At 42.1% G+C, this 19,185-nt stretch overlaps 1 protein-coding gene and 1 long non-coding RNA gene across 4 annotated transcripts in view; one reads left to right on the top strand and one right to left on the bottom strand.

Moving 5' to 3' along the window:
* The window catches only part of RGS17 (regulator of G protein signaling 17), a 94,010-nt gene extending 92,186 nt beyond the window's left edge, over positions 1 to 1,824 (bottom strand). For both annotated transcript variants that reach the window (XM_075200710.1, XM_075200711.1), the window contains exon 1: positions 1,608 to 1,824. The gene's annotated coding sequence lies outside the window, so the exon portion shown is untranslated. The remainder of the gene's footprint in view (positions 1 to 1,607) is intronic.
* LOC142142963 (uncharacterized) lies at positions 1,618 to 18,995 on the top strand. Of its 2 annotated transcripts, none has more exons than XR_012689427.1 (3): positions 1,618 to 1,646; positions 4,104 to 4,194; positions 18,752 to 18,995. It is a non-coding gene; the product is annotated as an uncharacterized LOC142142963 (long non-coding RNA). The 2 variants fall into 2 exon arrangements; XR_012689426.1 differs by lacking the exon at positions 1,618 to 1,646 and adding an exon at positions 1,902 to 2,067.
* The last annotated feature ends 190 nt before the right edge of the window (positions 18,996 to 19,185 follow it).

Raw genomic sequence — 19,185 nt, 5'->3', positions numbered from 1 at the left:
CTCTGCATGCAAAAAATCCATTTACTCCCCTTGCATCACAACATGGTTGGTCCAGGTGCAAATACACCTGTTTAGCTGGATTTCTCTTAACTTTAAATGAGGTCCACTAGAGTGTCATGTTTTCTTCAGTAAAACAAGGCATATACAATGAATATAAAAATAAATATTTTCTAAGAATACTATTTTTATAATGTATTTACACCTAATGGACTGGAAACTTAAGTGTCTTTCAGAAACTAATTGTATTTTGACTGTATAGTACACTAACTAACTATACATGCATTTACTGTACCTAAAGTAACAGAAAGAAAAACATATTCTTGATGTATAAATTAATTTTAGCTTTGGTGTGATTCTACATTAAAATAGAAAATAGATCTACCTGTAAAGATCATCACTACACAATACATAAAAGTTAAATGGTATTTATTCACTAGCTTTCAACTGGAGTGGGGTTATAATAACATTAAACATCACCAATAATCAAATCGTTTTTTCACTGTATCAAATATATGTGATATAAACCTTAGATCACTCCTTAATAGAAGGCTGCATAACACTGTGCAATTAGTAAATATCTATCAATATTTACACAGTGTATGCACAATGTGCAACGATCATACAAGGATTTGCCAACATGGGCGAGTAAATACTGTGGGTGTTCCTTTAGTTTAATTGCTGTCTTTAAAGCAATGCATTACAGAAGACATAAATACTATGCATCTCCCTCCCCCAGCTCCCTGTGATACACTAGGAAATCGACAATGACCTTAATTCACCGGTGTGGAGCATATACAGATTATTGATTATCCCACGTTAAAATATTAGTTCTTCACAGAGAGGAAATGGAAAAATCATCTGTACTGAATATATAATAGAGTAAAAAAAATGTATAAAATGCATAACTTGTGTTTTTTCCCAGACATTTTTCTTCCGCGATCCACACCTCCCTCTTCTGCTTCGCTTTCCCTCTCCTCCTCCTCTTCATCCACCTCCACCGCCTACAGTTCTCACATTTTGGTAATGTGTCCTGATGATGGGGATTCTTAACCCCTTCTCCCTCTTACCCCCTCCCATATCTGTTGCAGCTGCTAGTATCTACTCTTCATCCGTCCGTAGCTGCTGCTGCTGCTACTGCTGGTGTGATGCTGGAAAATCAAATCCAGCTACTGCTCCACCAGACAAATGCACAATCCAGATGTCAGAGAGAATATACTCACACAAAACACAGGGTAATGCATAAAAATGTAAGTGCAGTAGTTATAATACAAAATAGTCCTGTCCGAATAACAAATATATATATATATATATATATATATATATATATATATATATATGATACATAGTTAAAGCATTATTATAATAAGACTGCAGTGATGTCTCACATAAGAATTACATTCTGCCATCCACTGCCTTTTTGTATGAATATCATTTATTTATCCTTGCACTTTCCATCACTTCTTTACTTGGTCAATCTGCCGTGATTCTCGTCTATTTAGTGTATAGCGAACATTTATTGGTGATGTGGGAAGAAGTGTACGAAAGGTAAAGGTGGAGAAGAAATATTAAAGAGGAGGAAGAGGGGAGGGGGGCAGTTCTGCTCTTACCCACTGGCTTTGAACGGGGGCTGCTGCAGCTGCTGCCTGGTAAGGAGCTGTCCGGGAGAGGCTGTTCTGCTCTCTAGCTGAGATGCATTTTTGCCATCCGCCCAACTTCAGCACCCAGCCGGCAGTAGAAGAGGAAGAGAGAGAAAGAGAGAAGCATAGATGATAGAAGGAGTGATAGGGTATGCGAGGGAAGGCGAGGGAGGGGGGAAAGAGAACTACGGATATTCTGCACATGCGCGACCAAGCAGCAGGGGAGCAGCAGAACATCCTTTGCTGGAAGGTTACAACCACTTCCACACATCCTCTCCCATTCAAAACACTTCTGCAGTGCTGCTGCAGGTTTATTCCTAGGCCCCCTGGAGTTAGGTAGCCAAATGTGGGAGGGCTTCGTTGCTGTAGTCTATTCATCCTTGATCACTTCAACTCCTGTATCAGGATTTGCCGGTTTCCTCGATTTATGGTGAAGCAACAGGGAAATTAAGGCTTTAATCCAGTTTAATTTAATGTAAATTCAATATTTAAATACACTATTTTCTATAGTGAATAATTAGCTTGTAGGTAAAGCAACAGTTACTGTGTTGATAAAAATGCACGTTTGCTGATTGTACTTGAGCTTTTTCTTTCTTATGTTATATAATATATAATCTTATTTTAGATGTAATATGCTATCGAGTAAATTAATACAACATGGTAATTTACTTAAACATAGACATAATGGATACTAATAAGGAGTATAACAAGGAAGCATTCATTTCTGAAGCTAAGGCTATTGCATTTATCATGTGGAATGTCTATAATTTTTTTGCCTTGTAAAGATAGTAGTAGTTCAAATGTAGTTTTCTGTCTGTAATTATTTTTTCAAATATACCACATATACATGTCACAAACTGCAATGTCTATGATTCTTTAGTTTTTTGTGTACTACCCCCATTAGATCCAGGTGCCTGTTTCCTTACATACCCTCAAGGAACCTAACTTAATAATTCCCGATATCTTTCAACTCGTATTCTTTAAAAGTTTAACTTACATACAGTATGTTTATTATTTTTATTTAAAAATTGTTCATGTGTATATGTTTTATTAGATAAAACAGTATCACAATATTAACTCCAAATGACGTTTTGAAAGTCAAATTTGCACCACAGGGGATGGTAAATTAGACTCATGTTTTATATCATACAATGTGTTGTATTAACTTTGATAATTTGCCACTTCCCCCTAACCTCAGACAATACAATCTACTAGGGCCATAAATCAGGGGCAGGCTGGCCTGGGGGGCATCTGCCCCCTGGGCCGGACCCATAGTGGGCTACCTTGGGCTGGGTCACTGGGTCACCTGCTTTCTTTTCCCTTTTAAATGTTCCTAATAGGCTTCTGAGTTGCCCTGGGCTAAAATTTGCCAGCCCACCCCTGATATAAATACAACTACATGATTATATACAAATTTCTTATCATATACTCTCCCCAGAGAGATTAGTTACACACAAATATTTATTTGGATTTCATTTTTGACAATATATGGATGTTTAAGGTTACTGTAAGTTTTAGTACCAAGTATCTTAAATCCTCACTTCTCTAACCTTATTCCCACTACTTTCTTATTTTTTAATATTTCGCAAAACAGATAATTGCACACATTCTTTTAATTGTTGAAATAAAAGTTAATAATGCTTTATGCTTTACTATTTTTATTTTCCAAAGTTTACCCCAACACAACTACTGTCTTTATTTGTCTTGATATTACTTTGATAAGCCAGACATAATTTATAAGAACAGAATCATTGTTGAACTTAATTGTTTACTTCACTTCAATTACTTTTAATTCAATGAGTTTTTATCAATATTCAGTTCCTTTTATACATGCCTTTTAAATACATTTGTATTATTAGGGGTATTTAACATTCGTGGGCAATGGGTGGCAGAAAGATTCATTTTGTATTGCTGTAAAATGCAATTTATGAAAAGAGTGCAGAATTGCAGTTTAAGGAATGGTGGAGAAAAAATGGATTGGAAACTGGAAGACTGTATTGCTACACCCTATGTAGCCTGTTCCACAGCAAAATTTCATAGCAGCTTCACTCATCTTTATTAAGGGCTATATAATTTCCAACAATATTTGTTAATGTCAATTAAAATTATATACATTTTTTTATTTGTTTTGTAAGGTAATCTAGATATTTTTTGTTGTTATTTGTTGTATTATTTGAAAAAAATAATATTGCTTTCTTTTGGCTGTATTTAGGAATACAAACTGTATGTTTTTTATTTGTTGTTATTGGTGGGGGCAAAGCTCAAGCAAAATAGTAAAATAATTTTCTTCACTGACATCCTTCTCCTTCTTAACTTTTAAATAGATCCCAACATCCACTTCAGTTTGTATAAGGCATAACTTTGAAAATTACAGAACTCAAAGGGGAGAATAAAAAGCTCCCGAAGAATAGGAAAAGGGGTTTACGATTATTATTTAAAACCATTTTCTTTTTCTGTCTATTCCAGGTGTGAGAGGAAATACAGTTTTATACTGAAAAAATGAAAAGATCATGGGTTTCTCCGGCAGTCATTACAGAGCCTATTTTACAACGTTATGGTACCTATGTATTTGCAATTGTTTCCTGGCTTGCTTAATACATGCACCATCAGTTTTAGCATGTCAGTAAAATAACAGGTGTCCAATGACCACTTCAGATTTAGGAGTGTCAAGGGAAAGTGGAGGGATTTTTTCATGCACAAGGGGTCACTGGGCAGGTTTTTTTTATACAGTAAACGCCTCTCCATCTGCAGTGTAGGTGTGAGCTAGAAAAATGGCGCCCTGAGCCAAGAAAGTGTGTAAAATAGACATCTTTATTTCAGGCAAAAAAAAAAGTAGTCTGTTGGTGCAATTGTGTTTGATGTGCCCGTCCTTCTCCAACACTTCACATTATTTTTCATGGTGATCCTGAATATTTACAGTCTTACATCGCTTGTTCTGTAATAGAATACATATATTATCATTTATTTATATACCGCAACCATATTGTGCAGCACTTTCCAGAGTTTCTGAAATTATTCACATCAGTCCCTGCCTCACTGAAGCTAACAGTCTTAATTCCCTACCACACAAACTCTATGATCCTTTTCTGTCAGAAGCCAATGAACATACAAACTTCACACACATATAGTGCCTGATTGAAATTGAACCCATTGCTCCAGCACTATGGGGCAGCAATTTGTCTAAGGCTAGAAACAAACTCATAAAATAATTTTCTTCTTTAAACTAAAAAAGTAAATATATCAATGAAATATTACCATCTGTATGAGGGTTCAGATCAGTGGTGGGATTCAAATAAATTAACAATCGGTTCTCTGCCCTAATGACCATTTTAAGTATACAAAAATGTGTTTTGCCATTCAAAACACTTTGCCATGCTGCCTTTGCCCCTCAAAACACTGTGCCATGCTGCCTTTGCTGCCCCTCAAAACACTGTGCCATGCTGCCTTTGCCCGTCAAAACACTGTGCCATGCTGCCTTTGCTGTCCCTCAAAACCCTGTGCCATGCTGCTTTTGCTGCCCCTTCACTCTCTGCCATGCTGCCTTTGCTTCCGTTCCTTCACTTACCTTTTCTATCGGCTTCTTTCTTCTCTTTTCTTCTCTTGTTCTCTTCTTGTCTTCTGTCATCTGTCTTCTTGCATGCCGCCGACTCCTCTTTGTGCCGCTCCTCACTGAATGTTGGGTCGGCGTAACATGACGTCACACCCGACATTCAGTGCGGACAGAGCAGGGATGCGGAGTGCCGACACCGTGGACAGGTGAGTTTTTTTTTTTTTTAAGGAGCCTGCTCCCCACCAACGAAGTGGGTGGGCTTAGCCTTTAAAATTAGGTATCGGTTCTGGCTAACCGGTGAGAACCAGCTGAATCCCACCACTGGTTCAGATGGCACAAATTTCTCTGACTATTGTACTCATTAGATTGTACAAACACAATAAATTGCAGTGTTTCATCTAGTACAGTGTACAATGTTTTGTACACATTAAAAAACCCTATAAAATTAACTTCTCATTTAAGAAAGCTTGGTGGAGTAGATATGTATATTAATTTGGCTAATATATTACCCATTTGTCCTAACTCAGTCATTTCCAGAGTCAGAGTGACTTTAACAAACTTTGAAAAGAAGTGTAACACACTTTAAATTAACTCGTGTTTATTATTAAATGTGAGTATTTTTTGCTTATACTTAAAGCACAGTACTATACCAGATTAAAGTAAGTACAGTATCCATTCGGTTGCAATAAACAAACCACACTTCAAAACAAATGCTTCATGGCTTTGGTTAAAATCAGTCCAAACAGTCATAATCTTATAGTGCAATATATATTCATACAGGTAGCTACAAGAGATTGCCCAATTTACAATTAGATAGCTCATACAGAGCCAGAACATCAAATGAGTTTTTGTACTTGGACCACTCCTGTGGCTGTGGCTAACTCAGAAAAGGTAAAACTGTCAAAAAACAGTGATAGTACAGTAACCCCAACCTTTAGTTGCATCCTCTTCATCGGTCAGGTAGCTATTGCATTTCAGGTTCAGTTACTCCCCTCTGAGAACCCATCACCCAATATCATAGAGGATTGGTAGGGCAATAGATGTGTTTAAGTGCCACCTTCAGGATATTTTATCTACGAAATATAATGAAGAGAAAATAAGTTGAGAAATGTCAAATAGATAATTTAAAAGCACATGTGCATATTATCCTGGTGGTTAGGTACCATGCAGCAAATTTACATGATAGAGCTTCTCCTCCCTTCACCTAACCAACTGCTGTACTTTGTGGTTTATCTGCACTACTACTGCCTCTTTCAACTCATACAGACCTTGCCAGTGAACAAAAAGCTTATTATCTTGAGTGGCACCAGTACCAGGACTTTGTAACCTAGCTGAAAATTTTGAACTACTGCAAACTTATCGTAGTTCCTCTTTTGTCATTCTTGGGCACTTTAAGCATGTTGTTGTACCAATGGACCTATTTTTGCCAACCATTCATACAGCTGTGATACAAATTGAACAATAGTTGGTTCTTTAGGACCCTGTTACTTCCAACCTTTTTTAAGGACATCTAAAATACCTCTTGGCTGCCTCCCATATAGAAGTTCAAAAGGACTAAAACTTGTTGATGCTTGTAGCGCCTCCCGTACCGCAGAGTATGGTAGGAAAATGACCCAGTCTTTCTTCTCCTGCAATATAGCCTTCCTTAGCATGTGCTTTAGTGTCCTATTGTCACAATTTGCCTCCTGCAGCTCCTGTCAGCCAAGAACTATGTTGGACTTATATGTATTACCATTATATGACCATTATATGTATCTAACCTGCAGTACCACTGTTCCACCAAAGGGGCGACTGTGGTACTTTGATTGTTCTGTAACCTGCTAGAGCTAAGCTCTTTACTCTGGGATGCTTAACACCTGTCTCTAGCCTTTAAAAGACTGTCTGTCACAGAAACATTTTCCAGTTCATCTGTTGCCTTTACTACTGCTGGTTTTCCTTTGAATCCTGATTGATTTCCTTGTTTTGATCTCTGCTTGGTTCCTCATTTTGCACCTCATCTTAACACCCAGGCCCGGCTTTGTTGTGACTTCTCTTCTGCCTTCTCCCTGGTATCGTGGCGGACCGTGTGACTTTAACCCCTAGTTTGTTTGACCCTCCTGCTTTACTGTGTCTTCATTCTATTGCACCACTATCAATCCAGCATCTACAGTCTGATGCATATCCAGCTCCTGTGCCTACATTCCATCTCACCACTAGCAATCTAGCACCTACAGTCTGTGGCATATCCAGCTCCAGTATCTGCAGTTGTTAAACCTCTGTGTCTGATCCAGTCTCCTGGCTGTCTGCCTACCTGTACTCCTCCCTGCAGACCACTACACTTTCTCTGCTTGCTCACCATCCGGGGTCTTGTGCCTCCCGGGTTACCTGGAATCCTGCTACCTGTGACTCACTCAGTGCCTCGTGCCTCCAGAGCAAACCAGGTATCCTGACACCTGTGAATTATTTAGCATCTCAGTACTGCCATACCCTACTGACTTGTATTAGTTGCCTCACCATTTATTTCATTTCCAGACCTGTGTAACCTGTGTATTAAATAAACCACTTTGTTCCACTTACACTTTCTCAGTGGTCTTCATATTGGGAATCCTGACACCTATTAAGGGCTCCACTGGTCCATCAGCTTGTGGATGGTATACGGAGGTATGCATCACTTTGACTTTTAGGAGCTGACAAAGATCCTTCATGAGCTTAGAGATGAATGGGGTGCTCTGGTCTGTCAGAATCTTATTTGGGATTCTCAGATAAGTATACAATAGAAGCAGCTCCTTAGCAACATTACTGGATTTTATATTTCTTAGTGGATTGGCTTAGTTCAGAATTATTAGGACACATTGGTGTCCACAGGCAAACTATTCCAAGGGACCCACCAAATCCATTGCTTTACGTTCAAAAGGGACCTAAATTACTGAATTGGGTACAAGTGGTACCCTATTATGAGGTTTAGGACAATTCATTTGACATACAGGACAAGAATGACAATATTTCTTTAATGGCCAATAAAACCTCAATAAGAGTCTCTAAGGTCTTATCGTCTCCCAAATGTCCCACACACAAACATTTGTATGTGCTGCCCTAAAGGCTAATGGAACACGTATTTGTGGTACCAACAATTGTCCAAACATTTTCCCCTGCAAATTTCCGACTCTATAGACCAATTTTTTTTTAATGAAATGGTAAGGTACACCTTCAGTTCGCCTAGCATCCTTCTCTACACCATTAACTGCAACCACATTTTTTAAAACATTTGCAAGAGTGGCATCATTAAGCTGGTCATGTGCAACGTTTCTTAAGGGAAACAAATTGGCTATTGCCTACCAGTCAAGATCCTTATCTGGAGGCGTGGAGACCCCATCTACGACATCCCCCACCAGCCACACAGATGGTTTGTTGTTTCACTAGTCTGGCTGCCCACGCTTCCTATGACTATGGGAATCGGTTGCCGCAGACTACTGTAGAGCATTCAGAAATGACAATTCCACAATTTTAGGGAGCTTACCCCCTGTATCCTTAAGCATGTCTGTCAAGATCGTATTTTTGGCCTTTGAGTCAATTTCAGAAATATCTGTCTGGACTTGCTGTTGGAGGACCTCTTTAAACGGCGGAAGTCTCTGTCCAAAATGAGTGGTTAAGGGAGCTTTGGTGCAATGGCAGCTACCACACTTATAGTATGGTCTTTCACAGTAACTGGTAAGAGTGTCCTCTCATATTCTTCGGTGGTACAGTAGATACACATTACTTTAACTCTTGGCAGTTTGTTGCTTATAACTCTCTAACTCTGTTACACTCTAACAGAGTTAGAGTCTAAAGTGAGTTCACTCCCAGAATCCAGCAAGGCTAGAGCTACATTTTTAATTACAAGGACAGTCACTCGAAACAGGAAAGGCCTGCCCACTGTAGGACTCAGTGGAACAGTCCATAGGCTCCTGTAACATAAGACACTGGGTTTCGCAAAAGCTTAGTAGAGCAGACACTGCCCTTTCCTTGTCTGTAGTAGCTTTTCCATTGACTCCCCTCAGAAACGATATGTAAACTCGGCTTCTTTCAGGGCATTGGCTTTGGAAGCCACAACAGAGGTTTTGACATTTGTTGCAGCTCTCTGAACCTCTCCGCCACAGTCACAAGTTCTTGAAATGACTGTAGATCACACTGCAGTATTCACTTTTGCAACCTCCAGTCCAAACTATATACAGGGGTCTATGACCAGGATTTCGATAATCCACGTGGGGGAGTGTTTCTCAGGCTGCAGCCACTTTTTGAGAAATTTGGAGAGATAAGATAGTTGCAACAGAATTGTTTTTTCTACAACAAGGCGCCATTCATGGAAGCGCTGGACTTTAGTTGGCCCTGTAACACCATGTGGCTAAAATTTCAGTCAAGTGCGGATAGTCGGATGCCTGTGATTCTTCCAAGCCCAAGTAAATTTGCTGGGCCTCGCCGGCCAGATAAGGTGTCAGCTTCTCAGCCCAAACTTCAGTTGACCATTTTTGCAAAGGATACCAAGTATGCTTTCAAATCTACATTTTTTATATACCTACTACAGACTTAGTAAACTTGTCACTGCTCAGCTGGTCCACTTGTTCCTGTAGAAGCCTAGTATTTTCTTCCTGCCCCTCTGCTACCAGTAACCCCTGACTCTGCTGTTCCTGATGTGAGCTGGCCAGGATCACAGGAGCCTTGGAAACTTCCGCCATATAAACTGGTTGCTGGGTAGAGAAGCGGAATTTTGCTTCCTTGAGCATCCGACACCCCTGTGATCAAGGCACCAAGATGTTCACAGCTCACTTGGTTCTTATTTTATTTTTTCAGAAACATTAACTTTTCTGTTTTCCATAAAAGACAAACAAATTTGCAACCCTAGCACTGACTAACACAGCAACACTGTCTCGTCACGGTCCAGTTGTTAGGCATCTTTCGCCCCGCCCCCAACAAAAGCACACACTTCAATACCTACCTTCCACCCAAACACTAATTTAATCACCCATTAAGCATAGGACTTCCACCTGTGTGAGTGTACACCCTATGTAGGTTGATATAAGGCTGTCTCTACACACTGCAGCCTGTCACACTCCCCTTTCAGCCGAACTGTCTTGGGGAATGCTCTCTTTGCTATAATATCTATCTATCTATCTATCTATCTATCTATCTATCTATCAAATGGATAAAAGTTACATACATATATAATGAATATTATAATCAATATACCACATACATAGAATATTAATATATATTTATATATTTATGACATATACATAAAAAGCATATCTAAAAATAGAACTAATAGGAAGCTAAATAATACACACACATACATAGCTCATGCAAATAACAATTTAGATATTCAGAAAGACCTTTATAATAATTTATTTTAAAAAATATGTAATATTAATCTAATCAATCGACTTGGTTTTCAATTTGTATAACCAGTAGTCCAGCATTAATTGGCAGTTCCTACTGCGTATATCAGTTTTTATTATCTTAAATTATCTGCCCAGGAGGGGCAGCGAGATAGATAGAAGTAAATGGATAGTCAGGGAAGCTGAGGCCCAGCCGTGCAGTCTGCACAGTACACGTGGAGGATCCAAACGAGTAGTCAGACTGCAGGAGTGAAATACCAGAGAGGACTTGCTGAGCCAAAGGGAGAACCCAGAAGAAGTGTCAGAACTAACCAATTCAGGAACTGTAGAGTCAGACCAAAGGTAGCTTAGCAACATAAACTCCTGGAGCAGGATTTGCCCTAATGGTGCCAGAGTCATCCTTAAATAGTGCTGGACGTCACCGCCACCTGGTCTCAGAGTAGTGTCTCTTTGCCTAGCAACAGGAAGTACATGAGCAGAAGGAGCCGCCATGCGGCCAGGCTTGGTGCGCCTGGTTGCTAGGCAACCAGACACGACTTCCATGGGCAGAGAAGGCACCCATCCCTGTGCGGATGGAAGAGCACAGCAAGGGCATCTGACAGTACCCCCTTCCCTCCTCTGGAGCTGGGGTGGATTGCGAGAACCTTTGTGAAATTTCTTCAACAGTAGGGGTGAATGGAGATCTCTTTTGTTCACCCACGATCTTTCCTCCAAACTGTACCATTTCCAATGGACTAAATATTGCAGACGTCCCTAAGAAATGCGAGAGTCCAGGATATGGCTGATATCAAACTCCTCACCAGAAGTGGATGGATTGGAAGAGGGACGAGGTGGTTGAGGAAAAAATTCATTGAGAATTACTGGCTTGAAAAGAGAAATATGTCATGAGAAAGGTGTCATGGATTTAAAGCATGGTAGGTAAACAGAGCTTGAAGGTTGCTGAATTAATAGCACGGATAATGCAAAAAGGACCAATAAAGCGTGGGGGCCAACTTCATGGAAGGGACTTGCAGTCTCGGATTTGGGGTGGATAACCTGACCTTATCCCTGGGATGGAGGACCGGGAATATCTTTCAATTCCAATCAACAAAGCATTTAAAATGTTGAGATGATTTCAACAAATTATCCTTGTTTTGAGACCAACCAGCATGTCCGGCCAGTTTAGAAGAATGAGCCCAATTTTAAACCTTGAGTGGCGTCCTGCAAGAGGTCTTAGTCAGGGCCACAATTCAGAAAGGATCGATGATGGATTGAGGCTGAGGAGAAGCAAGTGAGTCAGAGTTATCAAAAGAGCATGTTAAGCCATCAACCCTGAAATTCTTAGAACCTGATCGATAAGTTGAAAACGATAAGGTTAAAACGACCAAAGAAGAATACCTAATGAGCATGACACTGGTTGAAACACTGAGCTTCTTGGAGAAAAATAAGGTTTTTATGATCAGTGTTGACGGTCACGGGGTGGATGGTTCCCTCGAGGAGATGACGCCACTCTTTGATGGCCAATAGCTCCTTATCTCCAATACCGTAGTTTCTCTCACAGGAGGAGATTTTTTTTAGAAAAGAGCCAACAAGCCAAATGTCCTCATGTAGGAGACTTCTGGAGAAGGACAGCTCTAATTCCAATGGAGGTGGCATCCACCTCTAAGAAGAACGGCTCCTGCTGGTTAGTTTGAGAAAGCACGGGGCAGAATGGAAGGCCTTTTTTAAGGTATGGAAGGTGGCCATTGCCTCAGGAGGCAAAACTTTAGGATTCGTGGACTTCCGGGTGAGGGCAGTGATGGGAGCAACGATGGAGGAGAAGCCCTTGATGAACTGTCTATAATAATTTGCGAACACCACGGTCCTTTGGATAGAATTCAGCCCTTTGTGTAAGAGCCAGTTAGTAATAGTGGCAACCTTTTCAGGATCCATTTGCAGCCAGGATCCTAATTACAAATATCCCAAAAAAGGATCTTGGGATACTTCAAATATATATTTTTTCAATTTGTAGGAAAGGCGATGCTGGCGAAGATGGGTAATGGCATGGCCTCGATGAAATGGTAAATCCGGGGAGATTAAAATATCATCAAGATACACCACCACAAACACATATAGAAGATCTCTGAAGGTCTCATTCATGAAGGATTGAAACACTGCGGGGGCGTTATGCAATCCAAGGGGCATGACTAAATACTCATAATGCCCATCTCGTGTGTTGAATGTGGCTTTCCATTTGTCTCCTTCTTGAATGCGGTTTAAATTATAAGCACAGCGGAGATCCAGTTTGGAAAAATCTTGGATCTACATAGAATATCGAATAGTTCTGAAATGAGAGAAAGAGAATAATGTTTCTTGACAGTGATGTTATTTAATGGAGCGCACAGTAGCTTAGTGGTTAGCACTTCAGCCTCACAGCACTGGGGTCATGATTTTGTTTCCCGACCATGGCTTTATCTGTGTGGAGCTTGTATGTTTACCCATGTTTGCGTGGATTTCTTCTGGGTGTTCTGGTTTCCTCCCACACTCCAAAAACATAGTAGGTTAATTGGCTGCTATCAAATTGACCCTAGTCTTTCTCTCTCTCTCTGTATGTCTGTTAGGGAATTCAGACTGTAAGCTCCAGTCTGAGCTTACAGTCTGATGTGAGTGAGTTCTCAGCGCTGCAGAATTAATGGCGCTGCTGTGGGGCGATAATCAATGCATGGACACAAAGCCATCCTTCTTCTTTACAAGAAAGAACCCTACCCCGGCAGGAGAAGAGGATTTCCGTGTGAACCCACGTTGTAAGTTTTCAGAAATGGGTTGTGACATTGCTTGGGTTTTAGGAAGTGAGAGAAGGTAAAGCCAACCTCTAGGAATTTTTTTACCAGGAAGCAAGTCAATAGCACAGGCCCAGGGACGATGAGGAGGTAGGGTCTCGGAATCAGACTTACTAAATATGTCTTGTAAAGACGAATATGTGGGCGATACCACAGGCACAGGGGTGAGGATGTGGGAGGAAGTGTGAGGAGTTGCGGGAAGCACAGAGATTGGGCACTAGAAGTAATTTGAGCCAGATTCCAATTGAGTTGAATAGCTTGGGTGCCTAGCCAAGGTAGCCCAAAAATGAGAGAATTGATGGACCTTGGCAAAACCTGAAGCTGGATCCACTCTTGGTGCAGAACTCCTACCGACAGTTGAATGGGGGACGTTATGCTTGTAATGGAACAATTGGTGACACGATTACTATCCAGAGTGGTAAGGAAAAGCGGCTGTGGCAACGGCTGAATAGGAATATGGAGTTGCATGTCAAGAGGGGTTGGGTACGATTTTTTGAGTACCACAATACCTACAAAGAAACACTGATTAGCCCAAAAAACTACATCAATATACACAGACTTTCCTACAAAGCGACGCTGCAGATTTCCAAGGGGTGGATGATGCTGACCGCAACTAATTCTAACGCGAGACCTTTCTGGCACTTGACTTCCGCGTCACTGAACAGTGCAACCTAAGTAACTGTTCATTTAAATCGGCAATGGACACCGCAGGTTAAGTGTTTTATGAAACATAAGAGCCACTATGAGCATCCAATCTGAAGGTCATCAGGAAATCAGAATTAGGAGCAGAGCCGGAAGTTGGTGATGTTGCTCCTAGTATAGCCTCTGTTTTACCAACCAGGAGTGACTGTTTCCGTCTCTTAGGACAAGAGTTGAGGAGTGTAACAGATACTGGATTACTATTACTAATCTTGTTTAGCGCTGGCTTACCTGAGGTGCGGAGTCTAACGATCTCCCTGGTGTTCACCAAGAACCGCTGCAAGGCGGGGTGGGCTTCGCTGCCAGGAGTCGCAGGTCGCGGTCCTCAGGTTCGCCCCAAGATGTAGTGCAGCGGAGTGGAGCGGAAGATGTGGAGTCAATCAAGCCGGGTCGGTACACAGGAATGGAGGTAGGCAGAATCAGGAAGCAAATCGGAGTCAATCAAGCCGGGGTTCGGTACACGGGTCACAAGAGTAGAGGGATGGTCAGCAAGCCGGGTCGGTACACAGGGGTTGGAGAGCCAGGATAATCTAACAAGCAGAGATCAGAACACAGAAAGACACAGGGGACTGGAAGACTCAGCAATCCACGAAGCACAGGAGCTAGGAACAGGTAAGTGGTAACTTGTTACTCTGACAAGGTTGCAGTGTCCAGGTGAGCTTAATATAGTCTGTGGATAGCAAAAGCCGCCTCCCAGCCACGATCATGTGACCACCCAAACCAGGAAGTGCTGCTGTACAAAGAGACAGGAAAATCAGCAGCATGAAAGCAAGTAAGTTTGTGACAAGGAGATGACCCGATTCTCCGCAATACAGGCAGAGATTTTGTTTGAAGTGCCTCTCACACTCCTCGCTAGTCTGGCAGAAGCGTCCAATCTGCATGGGCTCTTCTGGAGGTGGTACTGGATTCTGAAAACATGGTGCAAGGTGGGGTGCAAATCTCCTAGGTTTATTGCCTATAACGGAGGTGAACTCTATTATAGTAGAAGATTAAAGAATCCAAGCTCCCTAGGCACGAGTTTGTCTTTAATCCGGTCTGCGAGGCCCTGCCAGAAGGTAGCGATAAGTACCTCATTATTTTACTTAAGTTCAGACGCCAGGGTACCGAACTGTACCACATACTGTCCAACTGGAAGAGATCCTTGACGCAGACTGAGAAGACTGGAGGCAGTGGAGGAGACATGGCCTGGCTCATCAAATATTTTGCTAAAGGTCTCGAAAAAGCCACAGAATTCTGAAGAAGAGGATCCTCTCGTTCCCAAAGCAGGGAAGTCCAGGTGATTGCTTGTCCAATAAGCAGTGAAATATTGAATGCTACTTCAGTGCGCACAGAGGGAAAAACACCAGAATTGCACTCGAAATGAATGGCACACTGATTTATAAAACCTCTGCATTTTTTTGGGTCACCAACTTATTTCTCATGCATAGGGATACAAAGGCTAGAGGCTGCCACAGGAGTAGTGGTGGGAGCCGAAAGAGGGCAGAAGTAGAGGGTACAGTGGCCAAACTGGGAGCGGCTAAGGAGTTCTGTAAGGAAACCAATCGGAACATTACTCCTTGCAGATATTATACTAGTCAGGCCTGCTCAGTCTCCTGTTGGTCTACCCGGCGAGCAAGATGGAGTAGAAGATCGCGGGAGGAGTGTTCCCCTGTACCAACCGAAGACATGGCCAGAATCTACTGTCAGGAACCTGGAGCTACTGCTGATATTGACACAGCTCTATCTGGAGGCACGGGGTCTAATGCCCCTCTGGTCTTCACCAGGGACCTCTGCAAGTGAGTTTGAGTTTATCTGTAAGAGATGTGCAGTCTGCGGTTCTTCAGGAGGGCAATCAGCGAGATAGAAGTAAATGGATAGTCAGGGAAGCTGAGCTCAAGCCGTGCAGTCTGCGCAGTACACGAGGAGGATTCAAAAGAGTAGTCAGACAGGCAACAGGTAAATACCAGAGTGGACTTGTAGAGCCAAAGGGAGAATCCATAAGAAGTGTCAGAACTAGCTGAGTCAGGAACTGTAGAGTACGACCAAAGGTAGCTTAGCAACATAAATGGAGCAGGATATGAACTAATACTCACTCTACTGGTGCTAAAGTCATTCTTAAATAGGGCTGGGAGAGGAGTGATTACCGGCAGCGGTGATGTCAGCAGCTGCTAGTTTTCAGAGTAGCGTCCTGTTGCCTAGCAATGGAACATCTATGCGCAAAAGGAGCCGCCAAGTGGCATGGTTTGGTGTGCCTGGTTGCTAGGCAGAGAAGGCACCCATCCTTGTGCGGACGGAAGAGCACAGGTACCGAGACGGACAGTTCTTGAGTGAGGAACAGAAAGCATCAGAATGCTGAACCTGGATAACTGTGAATCCTAATTTTTACTTGAAAAGGTTTAAGCTATGATGATAATCTTAGCATTAGAGCTTGGCTTCAGTACATTATACATTAGAACTGTGCACCTAATTATAATTTTTACAGTAATTATTGACTATCCCAACAAAACTCTCATGGTATGATGCGGAATCATAAGAAATTCTTATGTATCCCAGAAATTGACTGAAAATAATCCAATGTTCCTGTGCTCTTATATTTCTCTGCATTGGACTTGGAATACATACGTATTTAGATTAGAAGTTCTAAATCTTTATATAGATGACCACTAACCAATGCAGTTGGACCACTAGCATAGTTTTGCATAGATATACTTTGTGTTATTAAGGATCCAATAACCGAGAATCAGATATAAGTCAATTCACTACTCACACTTTGTTTTCTCATATACATGGGAATCCCCTGCTGTGGCCCTTAAGAAGCAATAGTAGCTCTCTTTCCCTTGAAAATGCATATCTGGAATTCTGATCAAATGCTGATATGCACTGGATGCTATTTCTCCCTTTTGTTATATTTGTTATTCTTGTTATTACTGCTTTTTTTCTCTTTGTTAATTATAGATGTCTACTTTGCTTCATACTTACTGTCACGGGCACTAGGAGTCTTTACCCAGGAATCACCAGGTGATAAGCTTACCAGAGCAGTATAGGTGGTAATATGGTACTCTGGTAGCAGGGTGATCACGGAACCGGAGACAGCAGAAGATAGAGATGCTCAGGAAAGTCTATGACTAGCAGCACTGGTGATATATATGTAATACACGAGGAACTGTATGGACAAAGGACACGTGAGGGTAGTCAGTGGTCTGCGGTAGCAAGTTGTACCACTGCTATGGTGAGGAGGAATGTCCAACAGAAACGAGGAGGTGATGAGAGTCAGCGGTCTGCGGTTAGCAAGTTGTACCGCTGTCTGGGTGAAGGAATGGAATCCAAGTGGAGGTATCCGGGGAGTCAGTGGTCTGCGTTAGCAAGTTGTACCACTGCTATGTGAGAGGATACTGGAACAGGTGACACGGGAAACAGGGATCAGTGGTCTGCCTCTAGCAAGTTGTACCACTGAATATATATGTGAGGAGGAGCACGGGGAGAGACTGCAATACAGAGGATACACGGGCACCTTGAACTTGATCCACAATGACATGCACAATATAGTAATGACTGAACAGCACTGCAATAATATAAAGTCACATAAACTATCCGGGCAATAGATGACACAGTCAATGATGGCAATAGTCTCAGCGGATAGTAAACTCCAGAGGAGAGCAACTCAGTCCAGCAAGATATGCAATACACCAGCACAGTCAATGAGAAGTATGCATACCGTGGTTCAGGAGCAGGCTGTCAGACAGGAGTGCAGAGATACCTGAACGGCTGGAGGCCGGCAGGATGCGAAGTCCCAGGGGGATGAAGCGGTAATCAAGTAGGTGCAGCGCACAGGTAGGTAGACCAGCAGGGGAACAAATACTCAGGAAGCAGTAGTATGTAGAACTGGACTCCTGGAGGACCCTGAAGAGTAGAGATGGTCTAGACGAGATGAAAGCAGTGAGGCGCAGATCCGATGCAGACTGGCGAGTAGAGACCAGCGGGAACACGGAGAAGCACGGAGAGCGGATCAGCTGTTGTAGGACGAGTAGCACTGAGGAGTAACAGCCAGCAGGACTCTGCAGGTACACGGAGGTAGCGGATAGCAACCAGCAGGTGCAGCCACGATGAAACACGGGAGAGCAGAGCTGAGCTGGAACTGTTGAACACGGAGAGCAGCGGATAGCAATCAGTTGTAGCAGTCTCGAGGAAACACGGGAGAGATGAGATGAGCTGAAGACTGAAGCGCACGGAGGCAGCGGATAGGAATCAGCTAACAGTCACGATGAAACACAGCAGAGTTGAAGTGGTCTGAAGACTGTAGTGCACGGAGGCAGCGGATAGGAATCAGCTAACAGTCACGATGAAACACAGCAGAGTTGAAGTGGTCTGAGGACTGTAGTGCATGGAGGCAGCGGATAGGAATCAGCTAACAGTCACGATGAAACACAGGAGGGTAGAAGTGGTCTGGAAACCACAGGAGTAGAAGTGGTCTGGAAACCACAGGAATCAGCAGAGCTGAATACACGAGGAAACACCTTCAGAGACTCATGGGGAATGAGACTCCAAGATCAGGCCACGTGGTGTTGACCACAGGTGCTTAATATAGGGAGTGTTGCCTGATCTTCCAATTAAGTTAAAGGGACATACACTGAAAGGTAGAAAAGGGCTGCGCATGCGCAGACCCTCAGGATGGAGGACGACCACGGTTCCTAAATGTCCGGGAAGAGGCACTCACGGTCCGGTGAGTGACACTTACAGATACAATAGAAGCAGATCTGGTGCCATCTGTGCTCTCCACATCTAGAGTAAGAATAGAAGCACAGGTGTCTCAAGAGGAAAATATGGAGGGGTAATAAAGTATTGCTACAATTGTTATTCATCCTCCTCACCCATGGCATTTTCCTCTTTCTCTACCACATACTGTATCCTTTAGATACTCACCTTGCCCAGCCTAAGCATTCTGCTAAACTGTGTGACTAACTTAAAATTATGTTTGTGGAATTCTGTGGAGATAAATTCCTCCATCAAGAGAATGTTATAATTTAAAATGTGATATAATGATTTTTTAGGAGTTTGTAAAATAGCAAGTTTATTCTTTGTGCAACACGCACCATATAAAGAAATAATGGAGTCCAAGGAAGATTGTAGTGAAGATTCAAACAGGATTCCAAACAACCACAGTATGGCAGGAT

The sequence above is a fragment of the Mixophyes fleayi genome, chromosome 3, assembly GCF_038048845.1.
Source record: "Mixophyes fleayi isolate aMixFle1 chromosome 3, aMixFle1.hap1, whole genome shotgun sequence".
NCBI classification, from domain to species: Eukaryota; Metazoa; Chordata; class Amphibia; order Anura; family Limnodynastidae; genus Mixophyes; species Mixophyes fleayi.
The sequence above is the reverse complement of the archived record's forward strand: the minus strand, read 5'-3'. Positions and strand labels throughout refer to the sequence as shown.